General features: G+C 32.6%; 2 long non-coding RNA genes across 13 annotated transcripts in view; one reads left to right on the forward strand and one right to left on the reverse strand.

Moving 5' to 3' along the window:
* Positions 1–16,071, forward strand: part of LOC148602247 (uncharacterized) — a 35,144-nt gene extending 19,073 nt beyond the window's left edge. For 6 of the 12 annotated variants that reach the window (XR_015916291.1, XR_015916290.1, XR_015916288.1 and 3 more), the window contains 7 exons: positions 897–1,028; positions 1,333–1,402; positions 2,080–2,169; positions 8,934–9,029; positions 11,794–11,907; positions 14,306–14,488; positions 15,943–16,071. This is a non-coding gene — a long non-coding RNA (uncharacterized LOC148602247). Of the gene's footprint in view, positions 1–896; positions 1,029–1,332; positions 1,496–2,079; positions 2,170–7,638; positions 7,712–8,933; positions 9,030–9,309; positions 9,410–11,793; positions 11,908–14,305; positions 14,489–15,942 lie in introns of all 12 variants that reach the window. The other 6 variants (XR_015916293.1, XR_015916298.1, XR_015916297.1 and 3 more) reach the window with 6 other exon arrangements.
* LOC148602248 (uncharacterized) overlaps positions 9,025–25,885 on the reverse strand; it is a 34,722-nt gene continuing 17,861 nt past the window's right edge. Inside the window, exons 3-4 of the long non-coding RNA XR_015916300.1 lie at positions 9,615–9,685; positions 9,025–9,390 (exon numbers count right to left, since the gene is read on the reverse strand). This is a non-coding gene — a long non-coding RNA (uncharacterized LOC148602248). The remainder of the gene's footprint in view (positions 9,391–9,614; positions 9,686–25,885) is intronic.

The raw sequence follows: 25,885 nt of genomic DNA on the forward strand, positions 1-25,885 counted from the left end.
TCATTCTTGTAGACCTTTTTTTAAAGGTGCAAATTACTGTTACTATTTAATATGGGGTAGGCATCGCCTAAATCAGCGAGCACCGTGAGCTTTACCATGTATCGTCTGTGCGAGACTTGTAAAAATAATAAAGGATATTACAAGGGGGGTGGGGGGTCAGCCCGGATGAAATTTTTGCCTCGCAAGTGCAATATTTTTATTTATATTTAAGCAGCAAGCAAAATGAATATTTCTATTTGAAAAACAAATAAAAATATATAGGTTAATATTACATTTCAGTAAAAAAAAAAAATCATCTTTCTGATAGTTTTCAAGTCTTTTTCTAATTTGTTATACTGATTTTGAAGAAGTGAATGTTATGTTTATAAAATCTTTGGGAAACATGTGAATATAAGAATGTGTATCTCCGCTGCTTAACCTGGAAGTCCGGGTAATATTTTCTTTCCACAAGTTTCTCTCAAATATAACCCTGGGTCACCAGTGACGTCTTATATTTTTTTACTGAAACATAATCTTAACCTATATATTTTTATTTGTTTGATTGAAGGAAATGATGAATTTTCTCCGTAAGGACAGTCACTTTTTGTTACTTCCGGGACATGACTTTTACTTTCATAAGTATATTGGGGAACCTAAAGGGAAATTTAGAAAGTACACATAATAACGGTAGACCTTGCACTGCTTCGTGGCGCTCGCTATAAACATTGTAGTTTAAGAGAAATCTGGAATAACAATTTTTATCATACTTTAGTCATATTTCTTCTTGTAAACCTGAATTGTCTGTTACTCAGTCCGAGGCCAAATTGTATAAAACATATGAATTTCATGATTTTTGGTAATATGGTGGCAAATTGTGAATTTTTCATGTTATAAATACAGTATTCTGTCTTTCATAGGTTTAAGCAATCAAGAATAGATGTCAATTGCCAGGTTTTAGAGGTTAGACTGATGAACTGTGCCCTGCCATTGCACCACAGCTTTATGTATTTTGACACTTGATTTGAAAATAACCTTCTTGAAAGATTTATGTAAGCATTTTTATTTGTTAGCATATACCACACTATTATATTGTGTAGTTAAAATGCTGATTTTATGCTTTACCAGAAAAAACCAAACTGCATTTTAGTTAAGAATATGTTTTTCATTAACTTATTTCCTGAGGCCAATGGCAAGATGTGATAAAAATAAGCAAATTTTACAGTGTTATATATTGTGGCTATGTTTCTCTAGGAATTACACTACTTTATTAAACTAATGATGAAACAAGGGTGTATTTTGTTCAGCTTTCATTATTTATGTAATAAACAGAATGTAATTTTTTTTTTTTTGCAGTAGGGGAAAAAAACTGTCTTGCATGATGCACACATTGATTCTGATATGCCCTGGCAAGGATCAAATCAAAGTACGAGAGCTTTGTAACTCCTTATTTGTGTAATAAAATGGATAAACTTAGTGAAAAAACACTTTTACTGTTGGTTCATTCTGATAAGTGGAGGTAAAGACACTGTTTTTTCCAGCTGAAAAGATCTTTTGTAACAAACTTCGACAAAAAGTATGATATATCCTTTTGTTAGCTAGGAAAATGTAGGGCAAAAATTTAGTTTTAAATGTAATATGTGTACCTTATTTTTTAAGGCTGTAATTCTATACCTACATATTTTGCCAACCATACAATTTTGTTGGTGCACATACATGTACATTGTAACATACATGCACATTTCCTTGAAAAAAAGAAACGAATAAAAATAAGAAAAATGGCATTGCTATTAAGGTTATCATTTCATTATTTTTCTGGAAGTACATGTATGTATTACTGCATACATTGTACATATTGGTATCACCTTGTCTGTCTTTCTGTGAGAATTATTTTACTTAAAATTAATCCGCTCCAAGGGGATGGATTTCAAATTTTATATGAGGATTTATAAATGTACATTTAAAATGAAAGTAAGAAGCAAATTGTTCTCCAATGACACCTTTCTGTACGAGTTAGGGTATACCTAGCACTACACGGCATTTCATGAAGATATCTAAAATTAACGTGTACATGGAACATTTATATGTTGAATTTATTTACAGGCATCAAAGTTGAATTGAATGGATCTGTACTGCAGTCTGGCTTGTAAACATTAGTTACTAGATTATGCTCTTGATGTAATAAGGATTCAGGTATCTAAAACATGTTCTTATATTCCCTGCAAACAAAGTTAGGGAATATATTGGAATCTCTCTGTTTGTCTGTCTGTCTGTCCAACTGGCCACAGTTCTTGTTAGCACAACTCCTAAACCGCGGAAGGTATTTTGATGAAACTTTAAAGGAAAGTTTGAATCCTTTGTAGATGTACATTAAGGAATATAGTTATAGTAACGGACTCCAAAGGGAGGTAATCCAACTTAAGGGTTTTTATACTGAGCATTGCATGCGTGGCAAATGATAGACTTTCAATCAAACTGGAATAGGTATTAGATAGGTCCAAAGAAATTGATCAAATAAAAAAGAATTATTTACAGTATTTACATGAAGGTACAGTACACTGAATTATTTTTAAAAAAATGGACAACATCACTGTTTACCTATCCTATCTCTCCCCCTTTCAGCTGTTGTTCCTTTTAAGCTCACCTGGTCAAAGGCTTTATGAACTGTTGGCATCATTTAGCAGCCCTCTATGTTAACAATGTTTTAAACTCTTCTCTTCTGACACTAATGGACCAATTAGAACCAAACTTGGTATTAATGTTTCTTGGGGTATTCTGCGCAGAACTGTTGTGTGAAGTTTTGATTCCTTAAATAACATGGCCACCATTACTAAAAATAGAAAATAGGGATAAGACAGAAGTAGTTTGCACATATCTCCAAAACCATTATGTTTAGCTAAATTCTGACATCACTTGAAAGTGTTTAGAATGGTGAGATCTATCTCGGGTCAAATTTTAATCTGTTAAGCCATGTTGAAGTAATTACCCTTTTTTAATGTTTTGTCCATATTTTTAATGTTGTTTCTTTCAAAAATCTTCTCTTTTGAAACTACCAGTCCAATAAGAACTAAATTAAGTATGAATATTCATTAACTTATTCTATGTAGATCTGATGTGGGGATTTTTGACCCATGGAAAATATGACCGCTGTTACTTAAGATAGGACAAAGAGGTCAGTCAGAAGTTTTTCTCTTACAAGTACATGTATATATCCAAAACTGAAAGGTTTGCCAAATTCTTTCATTACCAAAATGATCCCTATCATAAGGCCTACAAATGTCTTTTGGGATCAAGTTGTCAGACAATTTCTTATTAGAGTTATTGCCCTGGAAAGACAAAAATAAGGTTTTTAGCAGTTTTTGGCTAGTACATGTATCTTGAAAACTATCGTAGAAAGAAACTTTCAATTAATGAAATGATCCTTATGAAAAGTTGTATCATAGTGTACATGAGTTAAAATTGTTGGATGACTCCTTGTTAGAGTTATTGCCCTTGAAAGGCGAAAATTTAGCTAGGTGAGTAATTCAAATCATGGGAGCCTCTTGTTTTCTAAAGCTTGCTGATAATGAGTTGATTTGTTGTATTTGAGTCTACGATGATGAGTAACAGATCAAGTTTAAGTTTTTGTTGCACTTCACTGATTTTTTCAGAATTAGGGGCCTTGGAATTTGCAAATTTTACAAAAATTAAAGTTTTTCAGACACTTGCAATTAATGGGCTGATTGTTGGTGTATAATGCGACTATGATGAGTTACAGGTCAAGCATATTTTTGGTACCATTCTGCTGATTTTTACCAAAATGACAAGCTTATTTTACAAAAATAACAGTTTTTGAACTTTTTTCTAAACACTTTCAGAAATTGAGCTGATTTTTTGGTATGAGAGAATTCATTGTGCATTTTTGTACCCTGATGAGTTCAGATCAAGTTTATGCTTATTGAGATTTTCTTTGAATTAAGGCCCTTTAAACTTTCCTTTAAGCTCACATGGACCAAGTTCCCAGTGAGCTCATGCTTTGACTTTGTGTCCATTTTCTCTCATGCTCATGTACGCGAATTGAACCAGTTTTAACCTAAGTTGGCAGAAACAGTGTATGCAAGAGTCTCTACAAAAGATCCACTTATGGTTCCCCTTAATTAATCAAAATGGCCCCCTGAGAGGCCATTTAAGCTTTTGATTGGCCAATTTTCAATGATCAACTTCTGAAATCACAAGTATCAATGTTTCGAAACATGATAGGGTTAATGACTTTGATGCCTTCCACAAATGATTCACCTTTTGTGGGGCTCAGGTAACTTATGGGGTGGCTGCAGCCACTCGAAATTGCCTTTGAAATCCTATGGGAAAACACATTTTGGTCTTTATCTTTGCTTTTACAAAGCAGCCAAAAGTGACCAGACTTGGCAGAAATAATAAAATGGACAACTTTAACATTTGATTATATTTTGATTCCACTTGATTAAACAAGATTGTGGCCGGAGGCCATTTAAGCTTCTGATTTTCTGGGTTTTCAATAATCACCTCCTCTGAAATTACAGGTGCCAATAATCTGAAACTGAGTAGGGTTAACTACCAATGTCTTCTGCATGATCAACCTTTTGTGTGGCTCAGGTGGCACAGTGGGTGGCTGTGGCTTATGAAACCGAATGGGGAAACACATTTTGGCCTATATGTTTACTTTTCTGAAGGCAGTGGTGACCAAACTTGGCAGAAGTAATGAAAGGGACAACCCTAACATGTGATCAAATTTGATAAAACAAAATGGCCGCCTTAGGTAATTTAAGCTTCTGATTGGCCAATTTTCAATAATCAACTCCTCTAAAAACACATGTACCAAAATTTTGAAACTTGATAGGGATAATGACCTCAATACACCTTACAAATTGTCTATGTTTTGTATGGCTCTGGGGATGGCAGGAATGATGTAAGTATAGAAAACTCTCTTAATCTTTTATTAAAATTATCAAATGATATGACCACATCATTTTAAGTTTTAAGGTGAGTGATTCTGGCACTCTAAAGCCTCTAGTTTTTTTGAAATACATTTTACTTGAGTTTCCAATATGTGAACACAAGGATATGTGAGCATTTATAATACCCACCACTTGCAAAGGGGGAAGTATTTTTGGGAATGGGGATGTCTATCCTTCCAACAATCCTTCCTTCCTTCTGTTATACAGGGGGAACTCATCTGTTATCTGTTACTCCTGAATAGAATTCAGTAGAATTTTAACTGAATCTTTATTATATGTTCCCATTGTACACCTTCTTTTAAAGCTTTTGATCTGAATCAACTCTTGCATTTCACATAGCAAAGCATTGATTTTGTCGTTTGTGAATATGGGGACATGGGGGACATATTTCTTATCTGTTACCATGGTTACTCCTCTTACACCACTGAATGAAATTGAATGGAACTTTCACAGAATCTATTACATATTCCCATTGTGCACCTCTTATTTTAGACTTTGATCTGAACCAATATGGGGGTTTCACATTTCATATAAATAGCTTTTGTCATTTGTGAATATATAGACATGAATTAGGGAACCCATATCTTATCTATTACTCCTCCCACACCACTGAATGTAATTGAAAGAAACTGTCACAGAATCTTCTTGACATGTTCTCATTGTGCACCTCCTATTTTAGATTTTAATCCAGATCAATTTTGAGGTTAAAAGGTGCATGTTATTAAATGTGGAAAGGGGTACCAAGTTAATGAGCATGGATGACAGTTTGTATTAGTCAATTTAGTGTAAGCTCCCTTTTGATTTTTACATATTTTGGATTTTACATTGTTGGGTTATGGGATTTTATTCATACAGATATGGGCCAATTTTGTTTTTTTAACCATAACTCAAAAATGCTTTCACCAAATGCAACATTGACATAGTGAATTGTTTATTTCTTTTGATCAAGACTTTTGTTAATTTCTACTAAACCCTATGGCTACAGAAACAAAATTCTTATGTCTATAGAAACTCTTTGTTCATCATTCTGTTGGTCTGTTCATGTTATATTTTAAAAGTCTTATTGCATGTATTTAAGATATTTGACTGCTTCCATTCTGGGTAAAATATATTCTGTCATACATTTATTCACAATCAAAATTAAGAGAATTATATGTCCATATTTGTCACATCTATTCAGGGTTTGACCTCTGCTGATGTATCTTGCTGCACGTTGTGAAACATTTTATTTCTCACCCTTTGGCTTTTATTGTTTTTTTTTCAGTTGATTCTGTTTCAATTCAATATGCGAAAAGGCCACTGCTAAAATTAAAACTAATGTTCAAAGGTAAAGTCTCACTAACCACTTCTAATGTTTCCAGGTCTAAATTACTTGTTAAACTAGTGACACGTTAAAGTTGCATAAGTTGGGAAATAAGGCTTTCAAAATCATTATTCTAATGGTACAATGACTGTATAAATTCTTCACAAAATTTACTTGAATAGAAAATACTGAAAATCAACATTTTTACCTTTTCTGCTAACTGACAGCATGGAGGCAAATTACTCACACATGTAAACAATATTCGTACACTTATGTAGTAAATTACAAATTCGATTTTAGAGTACACATTCTCAGCTTTATTTTGACTACTTTTAATCAGGATACACACAAATAATGCACATACAATGCATATTTTAGGTTCAGTGTGTTTTTGGTACTACATAGGGGGGAAGGGTGGCCCTTTAACCCAGAAGTGGTTAGTGAGACCTAAGGAAGTTAAATGGACAGCATTTTCAGTCAGAAACAAAAAGTTCTGTACTTTAATTGATTCACAACCTGTATATTCTTCAAAGGAGAAGGGGTGAATATATACCGTGATAACGGGTCTTATTGGCCTCAAATTCAACTGAAAATTAATCATAAAGTGTTCAATAATTTCAATTATGAATTTTGAGACTTGAAACAATCACAAATGAGAAAACATAAAGACTTCTAATAATTCTTGAATTTAACGGAGAGACAAATTGCTTGAAGTTTACTGATATTAAAATTTATATTGTACTTTTTGGTCACTTTCTGGTCATATTTTTGGCAAGAAACAACTTCATATTTAGTTACTACATTCATTATTACATAAACTATCATATATATGTAAAAATATAAAGTTGTTTCTTAGGTTTTGACAGTTTTCTGGGTGTATATGTAAATATGTCTGAAAAAAAAAAAACAAGATTTAAAATTCTCAGCATTTTTTTGCTAAATTATGTAAAAGTATGGCACCATTTTGACTTCTTTACAATGAACTAATGCCTTAAATGATTAGTTATGTTTTTAACTACTTTTACAAGAAAGTTGATATTTTTGGGCAATATTCATAACTTAATGCCTCTTCACCTTTAGAATTTGGACCTTTTATTTAATTTGGTTTTCATTGGGGTTAAAAGGGATGAAGTTTAACTTTATTTTGATTTAAAAAAAATAGTTCTTTTGGAATTATCAATATACTAAATGTATCTGTAAATTCCACTTTTCACTGAATTTTTTAACAGTTAAATACCTGATTATAATTCTATATTCTATGATCACATTCAACATTATGAAGGTTAAAAGTTTTTCCAAGTTAAACCCTAAGATGTGAACACATATGTTTGATATTGTATCTAACTTAAACTATTGACTGTACATGTATCTTCTCTCTATTTTCAGTTTTACACCTGTAAGTTGAATGAACTGGCACATGGAGATAAATTAAATTATACCCCCACTTGAAAAGCTGGAGGTATATAGTGATGATGTGTCCATCCGTTCATCTGTTCCCAACCCCACTGAAACTGCTGAATGAAATTTGATGAAACTTAACAGATTCTTTAATACTGTGAAAGCATTTTGATTTGTAGATTCTAATTTCTGTGGGATGAAACATAAGTTTGTGGATTATTGAATTTGTGGTTTTGAAGTTTTATCAATGGGAACCTACCTTTCATTGGGAATCAAAGAAATAGGTCCTGTTATGGCCAATTTTAGCCTCAAAATTTGGAATTGTTCAAAATAAAGATTTTTATCCTTTTTGTACACAAATGTGTTTACACCAGCTAGTTTGATAAGATTTAAGCCAAAACAGAAAAGCATCTCATCATTGTAGCACAAACAAAATTGCCCAAATGATGAAAAATCCATAAAATCTTGATAATTCAGCATATATTTGATGGTTTTTGTGAAAAACCAATTTGGTCGCATGCGTGGTCATTCTTTATCTTTATATATTGTAATTTGTAAGATACAACATTTATGTCAATATTTGAATGAACACGGATATCAATCACCACTCCCTTTTTTATGCAAAAACCAAGGAGAAATATGTGCAAAAATGCAACAAAAGTGAAGATTTCACTACTATGTGTTAATTTTGACTGCTATTAGGTCAAATACATTCATGATATCACAAAAATCGGCTGAGATGTATTTACTTCAACCATTATCCTTTCAAATAAACTAACTAGTATAGACCAAAACAAATCTGTCAAAAATGTTGAATACTGGGGCCAAAATAGGGCCTTACCAAACCTATTCCTTTCATGGTTTGGCCTACCCACTAAAACCATGAAAATTGGTACCCCAGGAACAATTGTACTTTTACAGTACATGATTCCATACTGCATCTCCTATTTAGTTTTCCCATCTGATTGACTTTTGGGGTTTCCTGATGCAAAATATTTACTTAGTCATTTGTAGACCAAAAGGAGACCCTCTGCAAATCGTCTACTTCTCTGAAAATGCTAAATGGACTTTGTTGAAATTTTCATAGATTCTTTATTACATTTTACCTTTGTGTACCTCCTATTTTATTTTCCATCTGAATGTTAAAATCGCTTATGGGGTATCATATATGGTTTCTGGGGAGGGAAATCACTTGTGACGGTATCAGCATGTAAGCTTCGCTCACAGTTTTCTTAACTTACCAGGTCAAAATTTTTTTGCTAAAATATTCTTTTTTATTTCAGTAGATTATTTGAAGCCTCCAGATGTACCAGTTATATGGTCTGTAATCAAGCAGTCATGACTCTTGTAGAAAAAGCTTTTTTGACATAATAGAATATGTGAGTCAAAGAATTAGCAATATTTTTACGGTTTTAGTACTGCTGTAAGTTCTGAAGTTAATGAGATTTTGTCTGTGATTATATATTTTCTATATTTTCTTCTTCAGTGATACCAATAAGTTATTACTACTACTTCATTACACCCAGTCACAGTTTTATAACACCACTAAAAAAATTTGAAATTGTATAATGGAATCACCCTGTCATTCTGGTCATTGGTGTCTCTTCACTTTGGTCTTTTTATGATAACATGAGTAAAACAAATTCAATTCTTTTAAAGCTTTGTTCCTAGGGACAGACATGGTGGAGGACTCCATAGTTTTTGGTGGTTTTTTGCCCCAACTGCTTTGAAAATATGTACCTAAAAAGAGGAAAAAAAGGTGAAATCATTTGAATTGATAGAAAAAAAATATTTTAATTCTATTTTTTTTAGGAATTAAGTGTCAATTTGTTCCTCTTAAATTTTTTTTCAGATTTCTTTAGAAGCATATTAGGGGTATTCAGAAAAAATATTATCTTTCCATGATGAGTTACTATCTTATCATGGCAATTTATCATCTTGTCGTAGCAAGTTACATATCTTACCCGAGTTGCTGTCTTCCCATGGTTTCATGTCCATTTCTTTAAATATTTGATGTGCTATTTAGTAATGAAATCTATAAGAATTAAGTAAAATTGAAAAGTAATGCATCATATTTAGGAAAAAACACACTAATTTTACAATGTAAGCAAATATTTTATGGTCCATTGAAGGCAAAATGACAGCTTGTTCATCTTAGAAGTTTCAGAGGATGCAGAAATATAATAGAATGGTTGGGAAAATGAGCTGTCTCCCTTTTAAATGCGTTTAATTTCACAACATTATCTAGGCTTGTTGTGGAAGAAATAGTTTCTTTTTGAAAATAGTGTTTTATTTGTTTGTGCAATCTAGATAGTATTGTTGGTTGTTGTCATCAACAAAACATATACCTTGGTGACCCCTTATTGCTACCCTACGTAAAAACTAAGTCATTTTTAGCTCATCTGGCCTAAGGCCATGTCAGCTGTTGCCATCACTTGGCATCCGTCGTTGCCCATCGTTGTCGTTAACAATTTTTCAAAACTCTTTTCCTCTGAAACTACTTGACCAGTTGGAACCAAACTTGGTATGAATGTTTCTTGGGGTATCCTGCATAGAACTGAAGTGGGGAATTTTGATTTGTGGAAAAACATGGCCGCCGTTAATAACAATAGAACATAGGGGGTCAGACAGTAGTTTTTCGCATATATCTCCAAAACAGTAAGGTTTAGCCAAATTCTGACCAGATAAAAGTGTTCAGCATGATGAGATCTATCTGCGGTCAAAGTTTCATTTTCATCTATTAAGCCATGTTGAAGTTATTGCCCTTTTTCAAAGTTTTTTTGCTATTTTTAATGTTATTTCTTTCAAAAATCTTCTCCTCTGACACTATTTGCCAGTTGAAACAAAACTTGGTATAAGTGTTCCTTGGGGGTATCCTGCATAGAATTGAAGCTGGTTGTTTTGATCCGTTGAAAAACATGGTCACCCTTATTAAAAATAAAACATAGGGGTCAGACAGTAGTTTTTTGCATATATCTCCAAAATGTTAGGTTTAGCCAAGTTCTTTCAGTTGCTGAAATGATCCTTATTTTTAGGACTACAAAAGTCTTCAGGCATAAAATTTGTCAGACGCCTTCTTATAAGAGTTATTACCCTTGACAGGGGAAAATGACAAGCTTTTTTTTTTTTTTAATACAGTTTTCAACCAATGTCTTGAAAACTATGATAGATTTAAACTTTCATTTACTGAAATGATCCTTATGATAAGTCCTATCGAAGTTTTCTTGAGTCAAAGTTGTTGGAGAACTTCTTGTTTAATTTATTGCCCTTGAAAGACTGGGAGCCTCTTGTTTTAGTACAGCACTACTTCAAGTCTTACCTAATTAAGTACTTAATATTACTACTTGAAATCCAGTCTACATTTTTTATAAAGTTTATATAATGGTGCATTTATTGGTTTTAGCATTTCTTTTCCTTTTTCGATTAATTTGAATCAGTGCTCTTACAATAAATGTACTGTATAAGCTTTCTTAAAGGTTCACCATTTTAAGTAATAGTCACTTAGTTATCTGACAAGTAAACCTATTTATCATACTAGAATACTTAATTATCTGACTAGTAAACTTACAAGAAAAAAATTGTCTTGGTCATATAATCACCCCATCGTCTTAGTTATGTTAACTTGGGTTAAACTTGTCTGGTCTTTTTTGAAATTTCAACACATTGTTCCTAGGGACATGGTGGAAAGCCATATTGTTTTTTTTGAGGTTTTTATCCCATCACTTTTAAAAAGAGGTAAATGAGTGTTATAATTGGAATAAAAAAGAATGTTCTAAATCTGATTTTTATGATTCAAAAGTCAATGTGTTTCTTTTAAAATTTTGTTTTAAAAATATTTACAGGGTAGTCTTTGGAGTAAAGGGGATACAAAATTGGGTCATGCAAAATTTTTTGTTCAATTTTTGGTCAAATTTAAAAAAAAAAATGTATTTTGTATTGGATCCCTGCATGTGTTTTTTAATCAGATTTCTGTTTCTCTTAAGGTTTTCAAGTCATTAAATGTCAAAGAGGCCACACCCTAAAAAATGTGCTTTAATTTCAATGACATTTGATGTATATAGTTAGTATTGTCTCCTTAGTTGAATGGTAATGATGCAAATATTGTATACCATGATTTAACTTCATTTTATGTTTTTTTTGCAGCAAATGCATAGCGGTCTAATGGCCCCACCCACCCTTCACCAAATGGGATAACAAGGCATAGAGCAACCCCATCCTAAATTTTGTTGAGGGATTCTAAAATTTCCTACACCTCAGGTACTCTTTTTCTGCAATATTTTGGTGAAACATGGTAACAAAGCGTGATACCTTTATTAATTTAGTTAATTAGGCTGGGTTTACTCTGTGAGTGGCCCTTTGCAAGTCTGGGTGTCAAAAGAATAGGCCTGCAGCAGCACTAAGCTTGTCATAAAAGGCAATTAAATAGTGCTCAGAAACCTAGCTGTGGGCTAGGCGCTCTGCTCACAGAGCAACTGGGTTGTGTGCCCCAGGAGGTGGAAATGGGTACCCCTGGTATGTTACATGTTGGGGTTGTCAGGTAAACCTGGCCGCAAACCATAGTGGTGCACCATGTTGGGAAAGATGCCACAGTCCTCACACTTTAGAGAACCCTGCTGTGGTGTTCGATAGGAGTGGGAACCTTTGTGCTCCGTCACAGGGGGCTTAATTGCCCTACCTACCCATCTCTCCCTTTTAACTTGTGACAATCAAAATTTATCGACTTATTATCCTTGTGTCTCATCCTTTTTCATTTCATCATCATTTCATGTTCATTTTATCATTCCTTTCATGTTCATCGAATGAATATAGCTGAAATATTGCTGTTTGGGCGTTAAACCCCAACAATCAATCAATCAATCAAGTAGGTGAGTGATTCAGGCTTTTCAAGAGCCTTTTGTTCTTTTAAATTGTTTCTTTTTTTTTATATATATTCCTCATATGTCACGAAAGTTTTGCGACATTTGTGGAATCTAATAAAAAAAATTAAGATACAATTTTTAAGGTATTACTTCTTTGATGTTTGCGTCATCTTTAAGATTAGATTACTTGATTATGAAGCACTAAATTTGCTACATTTAAGTTAATCATATCTGGTATGTAGTTGGATTAGCATTACTACATCACAATTCAGTTTCATTTTTTGCATATGTGTTTGCAGTCATGTTTTATTGACTGTATTGATTTTGAAATTTCAGATTTAATTGTTAAGTTTTCTTTTTAGATCAGTTCAGTATGAACCACTTGTGGTAGATCACTGAATCAAAATTATATATAAGTCTATGCATATGCCCCGTCATTCACGATCTAGTGACTTTGAAATTTTAAACTCTTGTAAGGTTGTAATTTGCTGTAGTTTTGCCTCTAATTGGTAGAAAGTAGATCTTGGGATTTTTTTAATTATTAATCAATTTTGTGATTTTGTTCAGTAAAAGGTTATTTATTGTGAAGAACTTTCAACTCAGTTCATTTGTCACGTTTACTCCATTGCTGGGGCATATGAATTAATTACAGAAAATGATAATAATTTTTTCTGAAATTTATGTATATAATTCAGCTTGTAAGTATCTTTAGGCCAGAGAAGTTTTATATAGTTTGCGCTCGTGAATTCTTTTTAATCTGCTTAAATGTGTATATTGACATGCACATGAAAATTTATTGTGGTCTAGTGCCTAGTAGGGGGTATCAGAAATGTTATTTGATAGTGTTTGCTGGGGGTAATTTGATGTTTATTTTCAAGAATTCTGTGAATCTACATGAAAGAGTTATCAAGGGAACCAAGGTTATAGCAGTAAATCAAAAGAATGTAATCCAGAATCAAAGGCCAGACTTGGAAAACAGACATACACAACAAAGAACATCAAATAACTAAAATCATACATACGAAGTAACAAAAGCAAATGAGCAACTCGGACTCCACTAAAAACTAGGAGCATGGACCAGGTACACCGTTAGGGTAAGCATCCTCAGCTTTTCTAGAAACACCAGCCGAGTTGCTCATAAAAAGTCAAGTCCAGGGTAGCTGAAAGAGGAAATGAAAAATTTGACACGTTGAACAAATAAGTTTTCATGGCGCAGATGGATACACAGTAGCGATCCATGAGTTCTTGATGACGATTATAAAACTTCTGTTGTGATGACTTCAATCTTGTAGCAACAAAACCCTGTTCCAGAAGCCTATTTGTTAGAGTTCTAGTGCAATACAAAAAGTCTCATAGTTTCGGCAAGTTCTGGCATAATGTATTAGTTAATATAAACACTCCATGCGCAGGAGCTGAAGGAACTTGCCACAGATGAAAGGAAAGTTGACAATTCTGAATGAAAAGTCATCATGTTTATCGTAAAGTTTGGTGAATAGTTTTCCTTTACCATCGATTTCTAAGTGTAGGTCAAGACATGAGGCTGACTTTGCAGTGGCATTAGTATCCTTTATCTCAAGTTCTATGGGGTAAATGTGATTTATCAAAGTCCCGAAATTAGGATTGTTTATAGTGGAAACTGAGATTAAGAAATCTAGCCAAACGATGTATAATGTTTTTAAGTCGGGATTTTAACTGAGTATGGGAAATAGAAGTATACAGTGTTGAAAAATCATAGGTTTTAATGCTATTAAAGTCTTGAACTGATTGTCTCCAAAAGATCTTTTTGATTTTTTCAGGATCCACAGTAATACCACTATGGGATTAACAAGTGTTGTTGTATGACTGCAGACCCTCTTTGACAGTTGTGAGTATAGAAGTTAAAAGTATTGAAAGAGGTTTGGTGGTACATTTTGCAGATCCAGCTATGAAATGTTGTTTGTATGGATTCGTGTGGAGTTTAGGAATCCAGTACATATACGGTAAATCACAATCATTGTCCTTGGTAGAGAGACCAAAAGAAATGTACTCTGATTTTCCATTGAAACTGCACTTAACTTTTGCTAGGGCTGCTAGGTGTGAAATATAAACCAGTGAGCAATACATTGCTCAGCTTTGAGATTTTCTGGACTAACTGTACACTAGGAACATTAAAACAACTACAAAATTATCTGTGAACAAGGTTTAGACTGAAATCTGACAATTTAGTTCATTTTTATGAACCCAATTAATTCAATGTGTCAAAATCAGGGGTTTTCACAGCCTTGTCTTAGGGTCTATAAAAGCACAGAGTTGTGTTTTTTATTTGTTTTGAAATTTTTGTATTTGCTAGAAAAACATTTATAATGTGAAAGAAGACCTTATAGTTTCATTCCATTGACATTAATACATCTAGTCAATACATGTATATTCATGTACTTTATGAGGTCTCAGAAATACTTTATTTAGGGTAAGTCATACAAGGTAAGGTTTCAAAACAGACAAATTTTGTAGAAACACACACAAAATACAGCTGACTGTTGGCTTATGTATCTTATAAGCTTAGAACCTTACATTATTTCACATTTGTTTCAGCTTTTTGTTCAAAGCCAAAATAAAGGCTAGCATAAGATAAAGGTCAAAATCGCACTTGAGCAAGCTATGTAAAGGTCTGGTTTAAAATGATCTGAAGTGACACTGTTTGCTTTGAAACTATTTCATATTATTTTTAATGTACATTTTAATATATATAGGCCACTTCAACTTTTAAGTTGATCCTTTTAAGTCACTGTCAGAATCATAAAATGAGTTTTCATACCTACCCCTTTACGTGGTCTTAAAAACACAATGTTTTGCCCCAAACCAACTCAAGCTCTTGTAAATTGAAATACACGTGATGATGCAACTGATTTAAAACAAGTTACCAAAAATATTGCATTTAAAAAAACGGACTTTTTGAAGGGCTCTTATTTATTTTGACCACAAGACATGTGAGTCATGGAATGAACCACTGATAGTTCCTCATCTCTAGGTCATATGAATTTATTCCAGAAAATTTGTTAATTTTTCTAATATTTATATGTAAAATCAGGCTTGTAGGTATCTTAAGGCCAGAGAAGCATTATTTAGTTTGTGGTGGTGGAATTTAAAAAATCTGCTTAAATGTGTATATTGAAATACACTTGAAAATTTATTGTGGTCTCTTGCCTACATAACAATACCATATCTGTTTCATCCATATGTTCTGCAGGTACTATCAAATATTGAACAACAATGACCATGCACAACAGGCAAGACATACATGTATCTCTGTGATAACAGTTTTTACTTTTGTAAAACAAGGGTATTTTTGTTTTACATTAGGAAATGTATGAATATTTGTCATAATTTGTTTTTATATAATTCCTAGAAATATTTTAACTTTTAGTTAAATGAATGCATTTTTATATGTTTGTAGGTATGGTTTACAACAGCCATAGGGATCACAGCAAGCTGGAACCAGTGGATGGTTAGAACAATGGGAATGTATTAAAAAGACAGAACAAACTGTACCATTATAGAAATAAAAAAATATAAAATTCTAAAATATGTATATTTTTTTTAACAAGTCACCCATGATGACTTACAAGGTTAGAAATGCAAGTCCACTTGAGCCACAGGCTATCCTGTTAGTGTGTCTGCTATCTTGTCTATAATTACTCATACATGTATCTTACTAATAATGTGATGTTAGAATTTTAGTGTGCATGAGTACTTAAGTGCCAGGATACATGAAGGTTAATAATAGAGCAATATATAAATAAGGCCAAGTATTAATCTGTTTATCACATATTTTAATAGAAGTTTTGAATTATTTACTGATTTGTATTTCCAAACAAAAATCATGAAAGGCTAGTGGATAGAATTGGTGGTCTATTAATTCTTAATGTTTCTGTTGCAAATGACTTTCATTGGTGCTTATAGCAGTACTACTTTCTGTTATGTCTATTGTTGTTCCAATGTTCTTACTGCCTGCCTTGGAAAAAGTTTGGTTTGTGCTGGTGTGTTAACCTGGTTATGTATTCCATTGAAATGCAATTCACAAATCTAGCTTTCTTAAGTTCTTGGTCAGTACTGTTACTCATTAGAGTGGGGACTACATTTCAATCACCATGTCCACCAGTCCATCCATCCGTTACACCCTTTGTAACAGATGTTTCTGCTCCTACTGGAGGGACTGCTTAGATATTTGGTATACTGCTTTCTCGTGATGACCTGTACCATGTTTCCCCCTTTCAGGTTCCTTGCTCATCTATTTCTTGTGTACTGGTCGATTTAGTATATTTTTAGTAGCTGCATGATAGTAGGCTTCGTAACAGATTACTCAGCTTCTACTGGAGGGGTGCATAGATATTTGGTATATTGCATTCTCATGACGACTTGAATTGGATTTCCGTTTTCCCAGCATTTAATGAAATGAGTCATTGGGGGTATTCTTAGTAAGGCATAGCGTGAAACCTCTGGAAACAGGACATTTAACACCTTATTTCCTATATTTCTTAAACAACAAGGTAAATGTAAAAGATATATAATTTTCGAGACCAGCTTGCTGTAGTTTGCGGATTCCTGACACATTAGCTGGCATCGGAAGGCCAGTTTATGGTACGAATGTTCTTCACATATATATTGTAACAAGTAACTTGAATATTGCATATGAACACAGTCCCTGCCAACAGATAGTGAAAATAATTTTATTTTTACAAAAATTAGGGATACTACTTCATTAAAATGTTTTTCACTGAAAATATGTGCTGATATCTAGAAAGGCCTCTGTTTTATCCGATAAAATGACATTTAACTTCTTATCTCCTATATTTCTTTAATAACAGCTTACTGTTTACAGTCCCTGCCAAAAGATAATGAAAACAATTTATTTGTTACCAAAATGAGGGGTACTACTATGCAGTTCGTATGGTGATTGTTGTCAAATTAGTTGATATTTTTATTTATTTAAATGTATGTTTAAATACGATTTCAGGAATCCGAATCTAAAATATTCCTGTGTTACATGGCAAAGAAAATTTAAAAATTAACTACTTAATTAAAAAGTTTTTCACGGAAAATGTGTGCTTAAATCTACAAAAACTTTTCTCTGATAACATGACATTTAACGTCTTACTTTCTATATTTCTTAAACAACAAGATAAATGTAAAGGATATATAATTTTCTAGATCAGCTTACGGTAGTTTGCGGATTTCTGTACATTAGCTGGCATCGGAAGGCCAGTTTATGGTACGAATGTTCTTCACATATGCACTTGAATATTGATTATGGACACAGTCCTACTAAACGTTAGTGAATATAATTTAGTTTTACAAAGAAATAGGGGTACTCCTATCCAGTTCTTATGCTGATTGTTATCAACTTGGTTGATGATTTTTTAGTATTTAAATGTATGATTACATATGATGTAAAATATTCCTTTGTTATGCGGCAAAGAAAATTAAAAGTAAACTATTTTATTAAAAAGTTTTCTCACGGAAAAGAAAATATTTGCTGACAACTACCAAAACTTCTCTTTTCTCTGATAACATGACCTTAATATCCTATATTTCTTAAACAAGAAGGTAGATATAAGGATATATATAATTTTCGAGGCCAGCTTTCTGTAGTTTGCGGAATTTGTACATAAGCTGGCATCGAAAGGCCAGTTTATGGTACGAATGTTGTTTACATATGTATTGTAAAAATAACTTAAATATAGAGTATGGATACAGCCTTCGTCAATAGATAGTAAATAGAATTTATTTTTACAATGATCAGGGGTATTTTGATTCAGTTTGCATGGTGATTGTTATTAAATTTGTATATATTTTTATTGACTTTATATATTTACATATGATCATAGGAAATCAAAATAAGTATTCCAGTGTTACGTGGCAAAAAGAATTTTAAAACATTCTATTTCATTAAATATGTACAGTTTCTATGCTCTGGTTTCTCCGATAACATAACATTTAACCCCTTATTTTCTATATTTCTTCAAAGGATAATATATAATTTTCGAGGCCTTATGATAGGACTTATCATAAGAATCATTTCAGTAAATGAAAGTTTAAATCTATCATAGTTTTCAAGATATTGGGTGAAAACTGTAGAAAAAACCTGTAATTTTCCCCTGTCAAGGGCAATAACACTTATAAGAAGGCGTCTGACAAATTTTATGCCTGAAGACATCTGTAGTCCTAAAAATAAGGATCATTCCAGCTATTGAAAGAATCTGGCTACCGGTTTTGGAGATATATGCTAAAAACTACTGTTTGATCCCTATGTTCCATTTTTAGTAACAGTGGCCATGTTTTTCGGCGGATCAAAAAACCCCACTTTAATTCTGTGCAGGATACCCCAAGGAAAACTGATACCGAGTTTTGTTTAAATTGGTAAAATAGTGTCAGAGGAGAAGATTTTTGAAAGAAATGACATTAAAAATAGCAAAAAAAAAATTTGAAAAGGGGCAATACTCCAACATGGCTTAATAGATTAAAATGAAAATTTGACCGCAGATAGATCTCATTATGATGAACATTTTTACTCCTTGTAGAAAAGGCTAAAACCACCTGTTTTGAAGATATGTGCAAAAAACTATTTTCTGACCCCCTATGTTCTATTTTTAGTAACAGCGGCCATGCTTTTCGACAGATAAAAAAATCTCCATATCTGTTCTATGCATGATACTCCAAGGAACATTCATACCAAGTTTGGTTCCCATTGGTCAAGTAGTGTCAGAGCTGAAGATTTTTGAAAGAAATAACATACACAATAAAAAAAAATTGTACATAAGCTGGCATTTGAATAATTACTTATAACAAATAAATTGAATATAAAATTGGCGAAAAGGTAGAGAATATAATTTATTTTTACTGTAATTAGGAGAATTTGATACAGTTCGAAAGGCAGAGAATGGTATTTATTTCTACAGTTATAGGGGTACTTGATACAGTTCGAAAGGTAGAGAACATTATTTATTTCTACAGTTATAGGGGTACTTGATACAATACGTTTGGTTTTTGTTTTTGAATTTGTTGACATTGTTATTGATAAATCGCACATTTACATACACAAAATCGGAAATTCGGTGTTTAGATTTCCTGTATTGCTTAGCGATGAATATTTTCAAAAAAATGTTTTGTTAAATAGTAGTACATGATTTATATGTGCTAAAATCTAAGAGAAAACTTCTCCTTCTGTCTGACACACCATGAATTTCCCATGATAATTTAACAAAAGGGTAGAAATAAAAGTTATATAAGTTATCAAGCCTTCTTATTGTAGTTTGTTTTTATGTAAACTAGCATCGGATGGCCAGTTCATTTATGGTATAAATGTTTACATGTAACAAATTATTTACATCCACTGACCTCCAAGTTTGTACATGAGCAGAAGATATGGAAATTCCGAATATTTTTGGCAAGTGATAGTCTTCCATCAAATCTCATCCAAGTCCCAAGATGGACTCTTGGACCTCGGTCCCATCCGCCGACCCCAACATTGGTACATAGGTAGTTAGGGGGCCCCCTTATATAAAAAAAATCTTAACGACAGAGAAAGATATGGAAATTCCCAATATATTAGGCATTAATAGTCTTCAAGTAAGCCTTAAATCTCATCCCAGTTTCAAGATGGTCCCAGTCACCCTGTTTCTACTCACCGTCCTCGAACTTGGTACATAAGTGGTAAGGGGTGCCCCTTTTAAAAATTTTCTGTACGGCAGAGGAAGATATAGAAATTCCCACAATGTTGGGAATTGATAGTTCTTAAGAAGGCCTAAAATCTCATCCCAGTCCTAAAATGGCCCACCTCGAATTTGGTACATAAGTGGTGAGATGGACCTCCTTTTTGTAATGTTCTTCAAATAGGCCTAAAATATCCTTCTCTAAAAATGGACTAACGGATCTTGGTCCCACACACCCACTTCGGATTTGGTTCATCAGTGGTACAGTACCTGAACCGATCCGTGCAACAAAAATTGCGATCGGTCAGAGATCACCGATCAAATCGATCCATTGAACTGGTGATCGCATCACATGACCACAGCGCTAGCGCGGTCAATGTAATTTACAGTTTTTTGGGGTTTTTTGTTTTGTCCATTTTACACATATTTACATTATGTTATAGATTTAATCATCAATTTATACTATTATGTTACATTTCTTTCATTCTAAATAGATCTTACGTCATTTTACATAACAAAACTGCGATCAGATCGATCTCCGTCAAATCGTTCCGCCAATCGGTTTAAGGACTGTAAGGGGGAATCGCTGTTTATTTTTTTCCTCAACAACAGAAGAAGATATGGATATTCCAAATATTTAGGGAATTGTTAGTCTTCAAGTAGGCCAAATCTTATCTCTGTCCCAAGATTGATTAATTGACCTTGGTCCCAGACACCCACCTTGAAGTTGGAACATCAGTGTTGTAGGGGGTCCTTGTTTAAAATTGTTTTGCCAACGACAGAAAAAGGTATGGAATTTCGGGAACTGATAGTCCTTAAGTAGGCCTAAAATTTCATCCTATTCTTAAGATGCACTCATGGACCACAGACACCAAAATTGGTACATCAGTAGAAATTTTTAAAATTTTAATAACGACAGGGTAAGATATGGAAATTCCTAATATTTTTGGAATTGATAGTCCTTAAGTGGGACTAAAATCTAACCCCAGTCCCAAGATGCACTTATGGACCTTGGTCCCAGTCACCTAACTCGAAGTTGGTGCATAAGTAGTAAGGAACCCCCATTTTAAAATTTTCTCGGTAACAGAGGAGGTTATTGAAAAACCCAATATTTAAGGAATTGATGGTTCTCAAGTAGACCTTAAATCTCACTCAAGTCAAAAGATGGACTAATGGATCATGGTTCCAGTCACCCACCTCTAAATTGGTACATAAGTGGTAAGGGGGAGCTTTTTTAAAATTTTCTCAACTACAACGGAAGGTATGGACATTCCCCTTATATTGGGAATTGATAGTCCTTAAATAGGCCTAAAATCCTATCCCATCCCAAGGCGGACTAAAATATGTTGATCACAGTCACTGGCCTCAAATTCTGTACATAAGCGGTAAGGAAGGGCCCCTTCTTAATATTTTTCTCAATGACAGAAGATATGGAAACTTCCCAATATTTTGGGAATTGATAGTCCTCAAAATAACTTAAAATTCTTATCATAGTCCCAAGATGGACTTAAACTCCTTCGTTCTATCCGTCGACCTTGAATTTGGTAGATAAGCGGCCTAGAATCTCATCCCATTCCTAAGATGGACTAATGGACCTTGGTCCCAGCAACCGACCTCGAACTTGGTACAAAAGCGGTAGTGAGGACCTGTTTTGAAGGTTTTCTCAACGGCAGAGGAAGATATAGAAATTCCTAATATATTAGGAATTGATACCCCTCAAGTAGGCCTAAAATCTAATCCCAGTCCCAAAATGGACTAATGGACCTTGGTTTTTAAGGTTTTCTCAACGAGAGAGGAAGATATGGAAATTCCCAATATCTTAGAAATTGATAGTCAAGTAGGTCTAAAGTCCTATCCTAATCCCAAGGTGGACTAATGGACATTGACCTCAAATTTGGTACACAAGCAGTAAGGAATGGCCCCCTTTTAATATTCTTCTCAACAACAGAGGTGGATATAGAAAATTTCCGAATATTTTGAGAATTAATAGTACTCAAGAAGGCCCAAAATTCTCATCATAGCCCCAAGATGGAATAATAGTCCTTGGTCCCATCAACCGACCTTGAATTTGGTAGACAAGTGGTTAGTGGGAGGCTTTTTCTCAGTTTTATGTGTGGTATAGCTGTATTTTATATACAAATATAATGTTGTTCATACAGCAATATTGCAATTGCACGTCATATAACCGTTACCTCTTCAAAATTTAACTTAAAAGTATTCTTCTCAGTAATTGGTATATTTCGAAATCTTACTTGCAAAATGAAAGTAATAATAATTTATTATACAGTGTACGTGTTTGTCGTATTTTGTTGATTGATAAAATCTTACATGAACTTTTACATTAATGTGAATTATGCTTTTGTAAATACATTCGATATACACAATGTTTAAATGTCTATAAATGTTTTGATATAAAATCACTTTAATTTTCGTTATACATCATACATTGTGAAAACATTGTCATTGGTCTGGAAGTATAAAAATGTCGATTTTTTATTTTTTTAAATTGAAGGAAAATATGTTGATGAAGTGTTTTTACCACACAATCATGTTGCTTTGAATATGAAATAAATAGAACTATGTTTAAGTGTAAAAAATGTCCATATTTGTTGTATATGGATCGTTGGGAACATATTTTTCTTGTTCCAGGAGAACAAAAATGCCAAAATTTCATGAAAGAGTAATCAAGGGAACCAAGGTTACAGCAGTAATCAAAAGAATGCAATCCAGGGACAAAGTCCATACATGGAAAACAGACATACACAACAAAGATAACGACGACCATAAAACTTTCCTTAGTGATGACTTCAATCTTGTAGCAACAAAACCCTGTTCCAGAAGCCTATTTGTTAGAGTTCTAGCGCGATACAAAAATTCTCAGTTTCGGCATTCTCTGAAATAACGTATGAGTTGTGATATGAACACTCGATACGAAGGTGTTGAAGGGATGTTGTCTCAGATGAAAGGAAAGTTCACAATTCTAAATGAAAAGTCATCACGTTTGTCGTAAAGTTTGGTCAATAGTTTCCCTTTACCATCGATTTCTAAGTGTAAGTCAACATATGAGGTTGACCTTACCGTGTCTGTAGTATCCTTTATCTGAAGTTCTCTGGGCTAGATGCGATGTATCAAATCCCCGAAAATAGGATTGTTTAAAGATAATACATCATCTATATAGCGGAAACTGAGATTAAAGGATCTAGCCAAACGATATTCTTTCTTTCGGATGAAATCAGCTATTAAGTCAGCCTCATAAGAAGTAATGATAAAAAGTACTCTTTTTTTAAAATAATTTAGCTATTTTAACTAATGTAAACCATATTATTTATCTAAAAAAGAAAATAGTGCATTGTTGATATGAAAAATGTCCATTTTCTCATACATGAAACATTGCAAAAATATTTTGATTAGTCTCTGAGTATAAAAATATTGAAATTTCATAAAACTGGGGTAAAATTTTCTCAATTTTAAGATAATACAGTATATTTTGCTTATGCGATACCATGTTATTGCTCTAAATATGAAAAAAAAAAAAATGAAAAATGTCCATATTTGTTGTAAATTGATCATTGGGAACACATTTTCCTTGTTCCAGGAGAACAAAAATACAAAAATTTCATGAAGTAATGGTAAAAAGTACTCATTTTTTAAAAATTATTTAGTTATTTTAACTAATGCAAACCATTTTATTTATCTAAAAAAGAAAATATGGCATTGTTGATATGACAAATGTCCATTTTATTATACAATGTACATTGAGAAAACATTTGCATTAGTCTCTGAATATGAAAATATTGAAATTTCATAAAATTAGGGTAATATATACTCATTTTTTAGATAATATGGTGTTTTTGACTGATGCAATACCATCATATTACTCTGGATATAAAAACAAAATAATTTTCATCAGAAATATGTCTATATCTGTTGCATATGAATCATAGGGAACACATTTTCTTTTTTCCAGGAGAACCAAAATACCAAAATTTTATAAAGTATTGGTAAAAAGTACTCTATTATGAAATAATTTAGCTATGTAAACTAATGCAATACCATCTTATTTGTCTAAAAAATAGAAAATGTTGCATTTTTTATATGAAAAGTGTCCCTTTTCATTATACATGGAACATTGTGAAAACATTTTGACTGGTCTTGGAATCAGGAAATATTAAAATTTCATAAAATTGGGGTAAAATATACTCAATTTTTAAAACATGCAGTACTTTTGACTTATGCGATACCATCTAATTGCTCTAAATATGAAAACAAAGTATCTTTTATGTGAAAAATGTCCATATTTGGTGTATATAGATCACTGTAAATACATTTTCCTTGTTCGAGGAAAATAAAAACACCAAAATTTCATAGAATATTTGTAAAAAGCACTCTTTTTTTAAAAAAAAATAATTTATCTATTTTAGATACTGCGATACCATCTTATTTATCTAAAAAAAATATTGCATTGCAAATATGAAAAGTGTTCATTTTTATTATACATAGTACACTGCGAAAACATATTAACTAAACTGAAATTTCATAAAATTGGGGTAAAATATATTCAATTTTTTTTTATAATAGAGTATTTTTTGTTTTTGCTTATAAAAAACCCTCTTATTGCTCTAAAAATGAAAAGAATGTAATTTTTATGTGAAAAATGTCCATATTTGATGTATACAGATTATTGGGAACACATTTTTCTTGTTCCAAGAAAATTAGATTATCAAAATTTCATAAGATATTGGTAAAAAAGAACTCTTTTTTATATAATTTAGCTCTTATTAACTAATGCAATACCACCTTACTTGTCTAAAAAGGAACATACTGCATTGTTGATATGAAAAATGTCAATTTTCATTATACATGGTACATTGTGAAGACATTTTTACTGGTATCCGAGTATGAAAATATTGAAATTTCATAAAATAATGGTAAGATATACTCAATCTTTAGATACTGAGTATTTTGACTTATGCAATACCATCTTATTGCTCTAAAAAGAAAAGAAAGAAGTTGTCCAACAATTTTGACTCAAGATAACTTTGATAGGACTTATCATTAGGATCATTTCAGTAAATGAAAGTCTAAATCTATCATAGTTTTCAAGACATTGGCTGACATTGGCTGAAAACTGTAACTGTAAAAAAAAGAAAAAAAAAGAAAAGAAAAACCTGTCATTTTCCCCTGTCAAGGGCAATAACTCTTATAAGAAGGCGTCTGACAAATTTTATGCCTTTTGTAATCTTAAAAATAAGGACCATTTCAGCTATGAAAGAATTTGGCTAAACTGAACGGTTTTGGATATATGCGATAAACTACTGTCTGACCCCTATGTTCTATTTTCAGTAACAGTGACCATGTTTTTCATCAGATCAAAAAAATCCACTTCAATGCTATACAGGATACCCAAGAGAACACTTAAACCTAGTTTTGCTTCAATTGGTAAAATAGTGTCAGAGGAAAATATTTTTGAAAGAAATAACATTAAAAATAGCAAAAAACTTTGAAAAAGGGTAATAACTCCAACATGGCTTAATAGATAAAAATGAAAATTTTACCACAGATAGATCTCATCATGATGAACACTTTTTAATCCTTTCAGAATGGGCTAAACCTAAACCGTTTTGGAGATATATGAGAAAAACTATTGCCTGACCGCTATGTTCTATTTTTAGTAACAGCGGCCATGTT

Source organism: Perna viridis, chromosome 11 (assembly GCF_037379345.1).
Source record: "Perna viridis isolate PV_CMFRI_1.1 ecotype Kerala chromosome 11, ASM3737934v1, whole genome shotgun sequence".
Taxonomy (NCBI): Eukaryota; Metazoa; Mollusca; class Bivalvia; order Mytilida; family Mytilidae; genus Perna; species Perna viridis.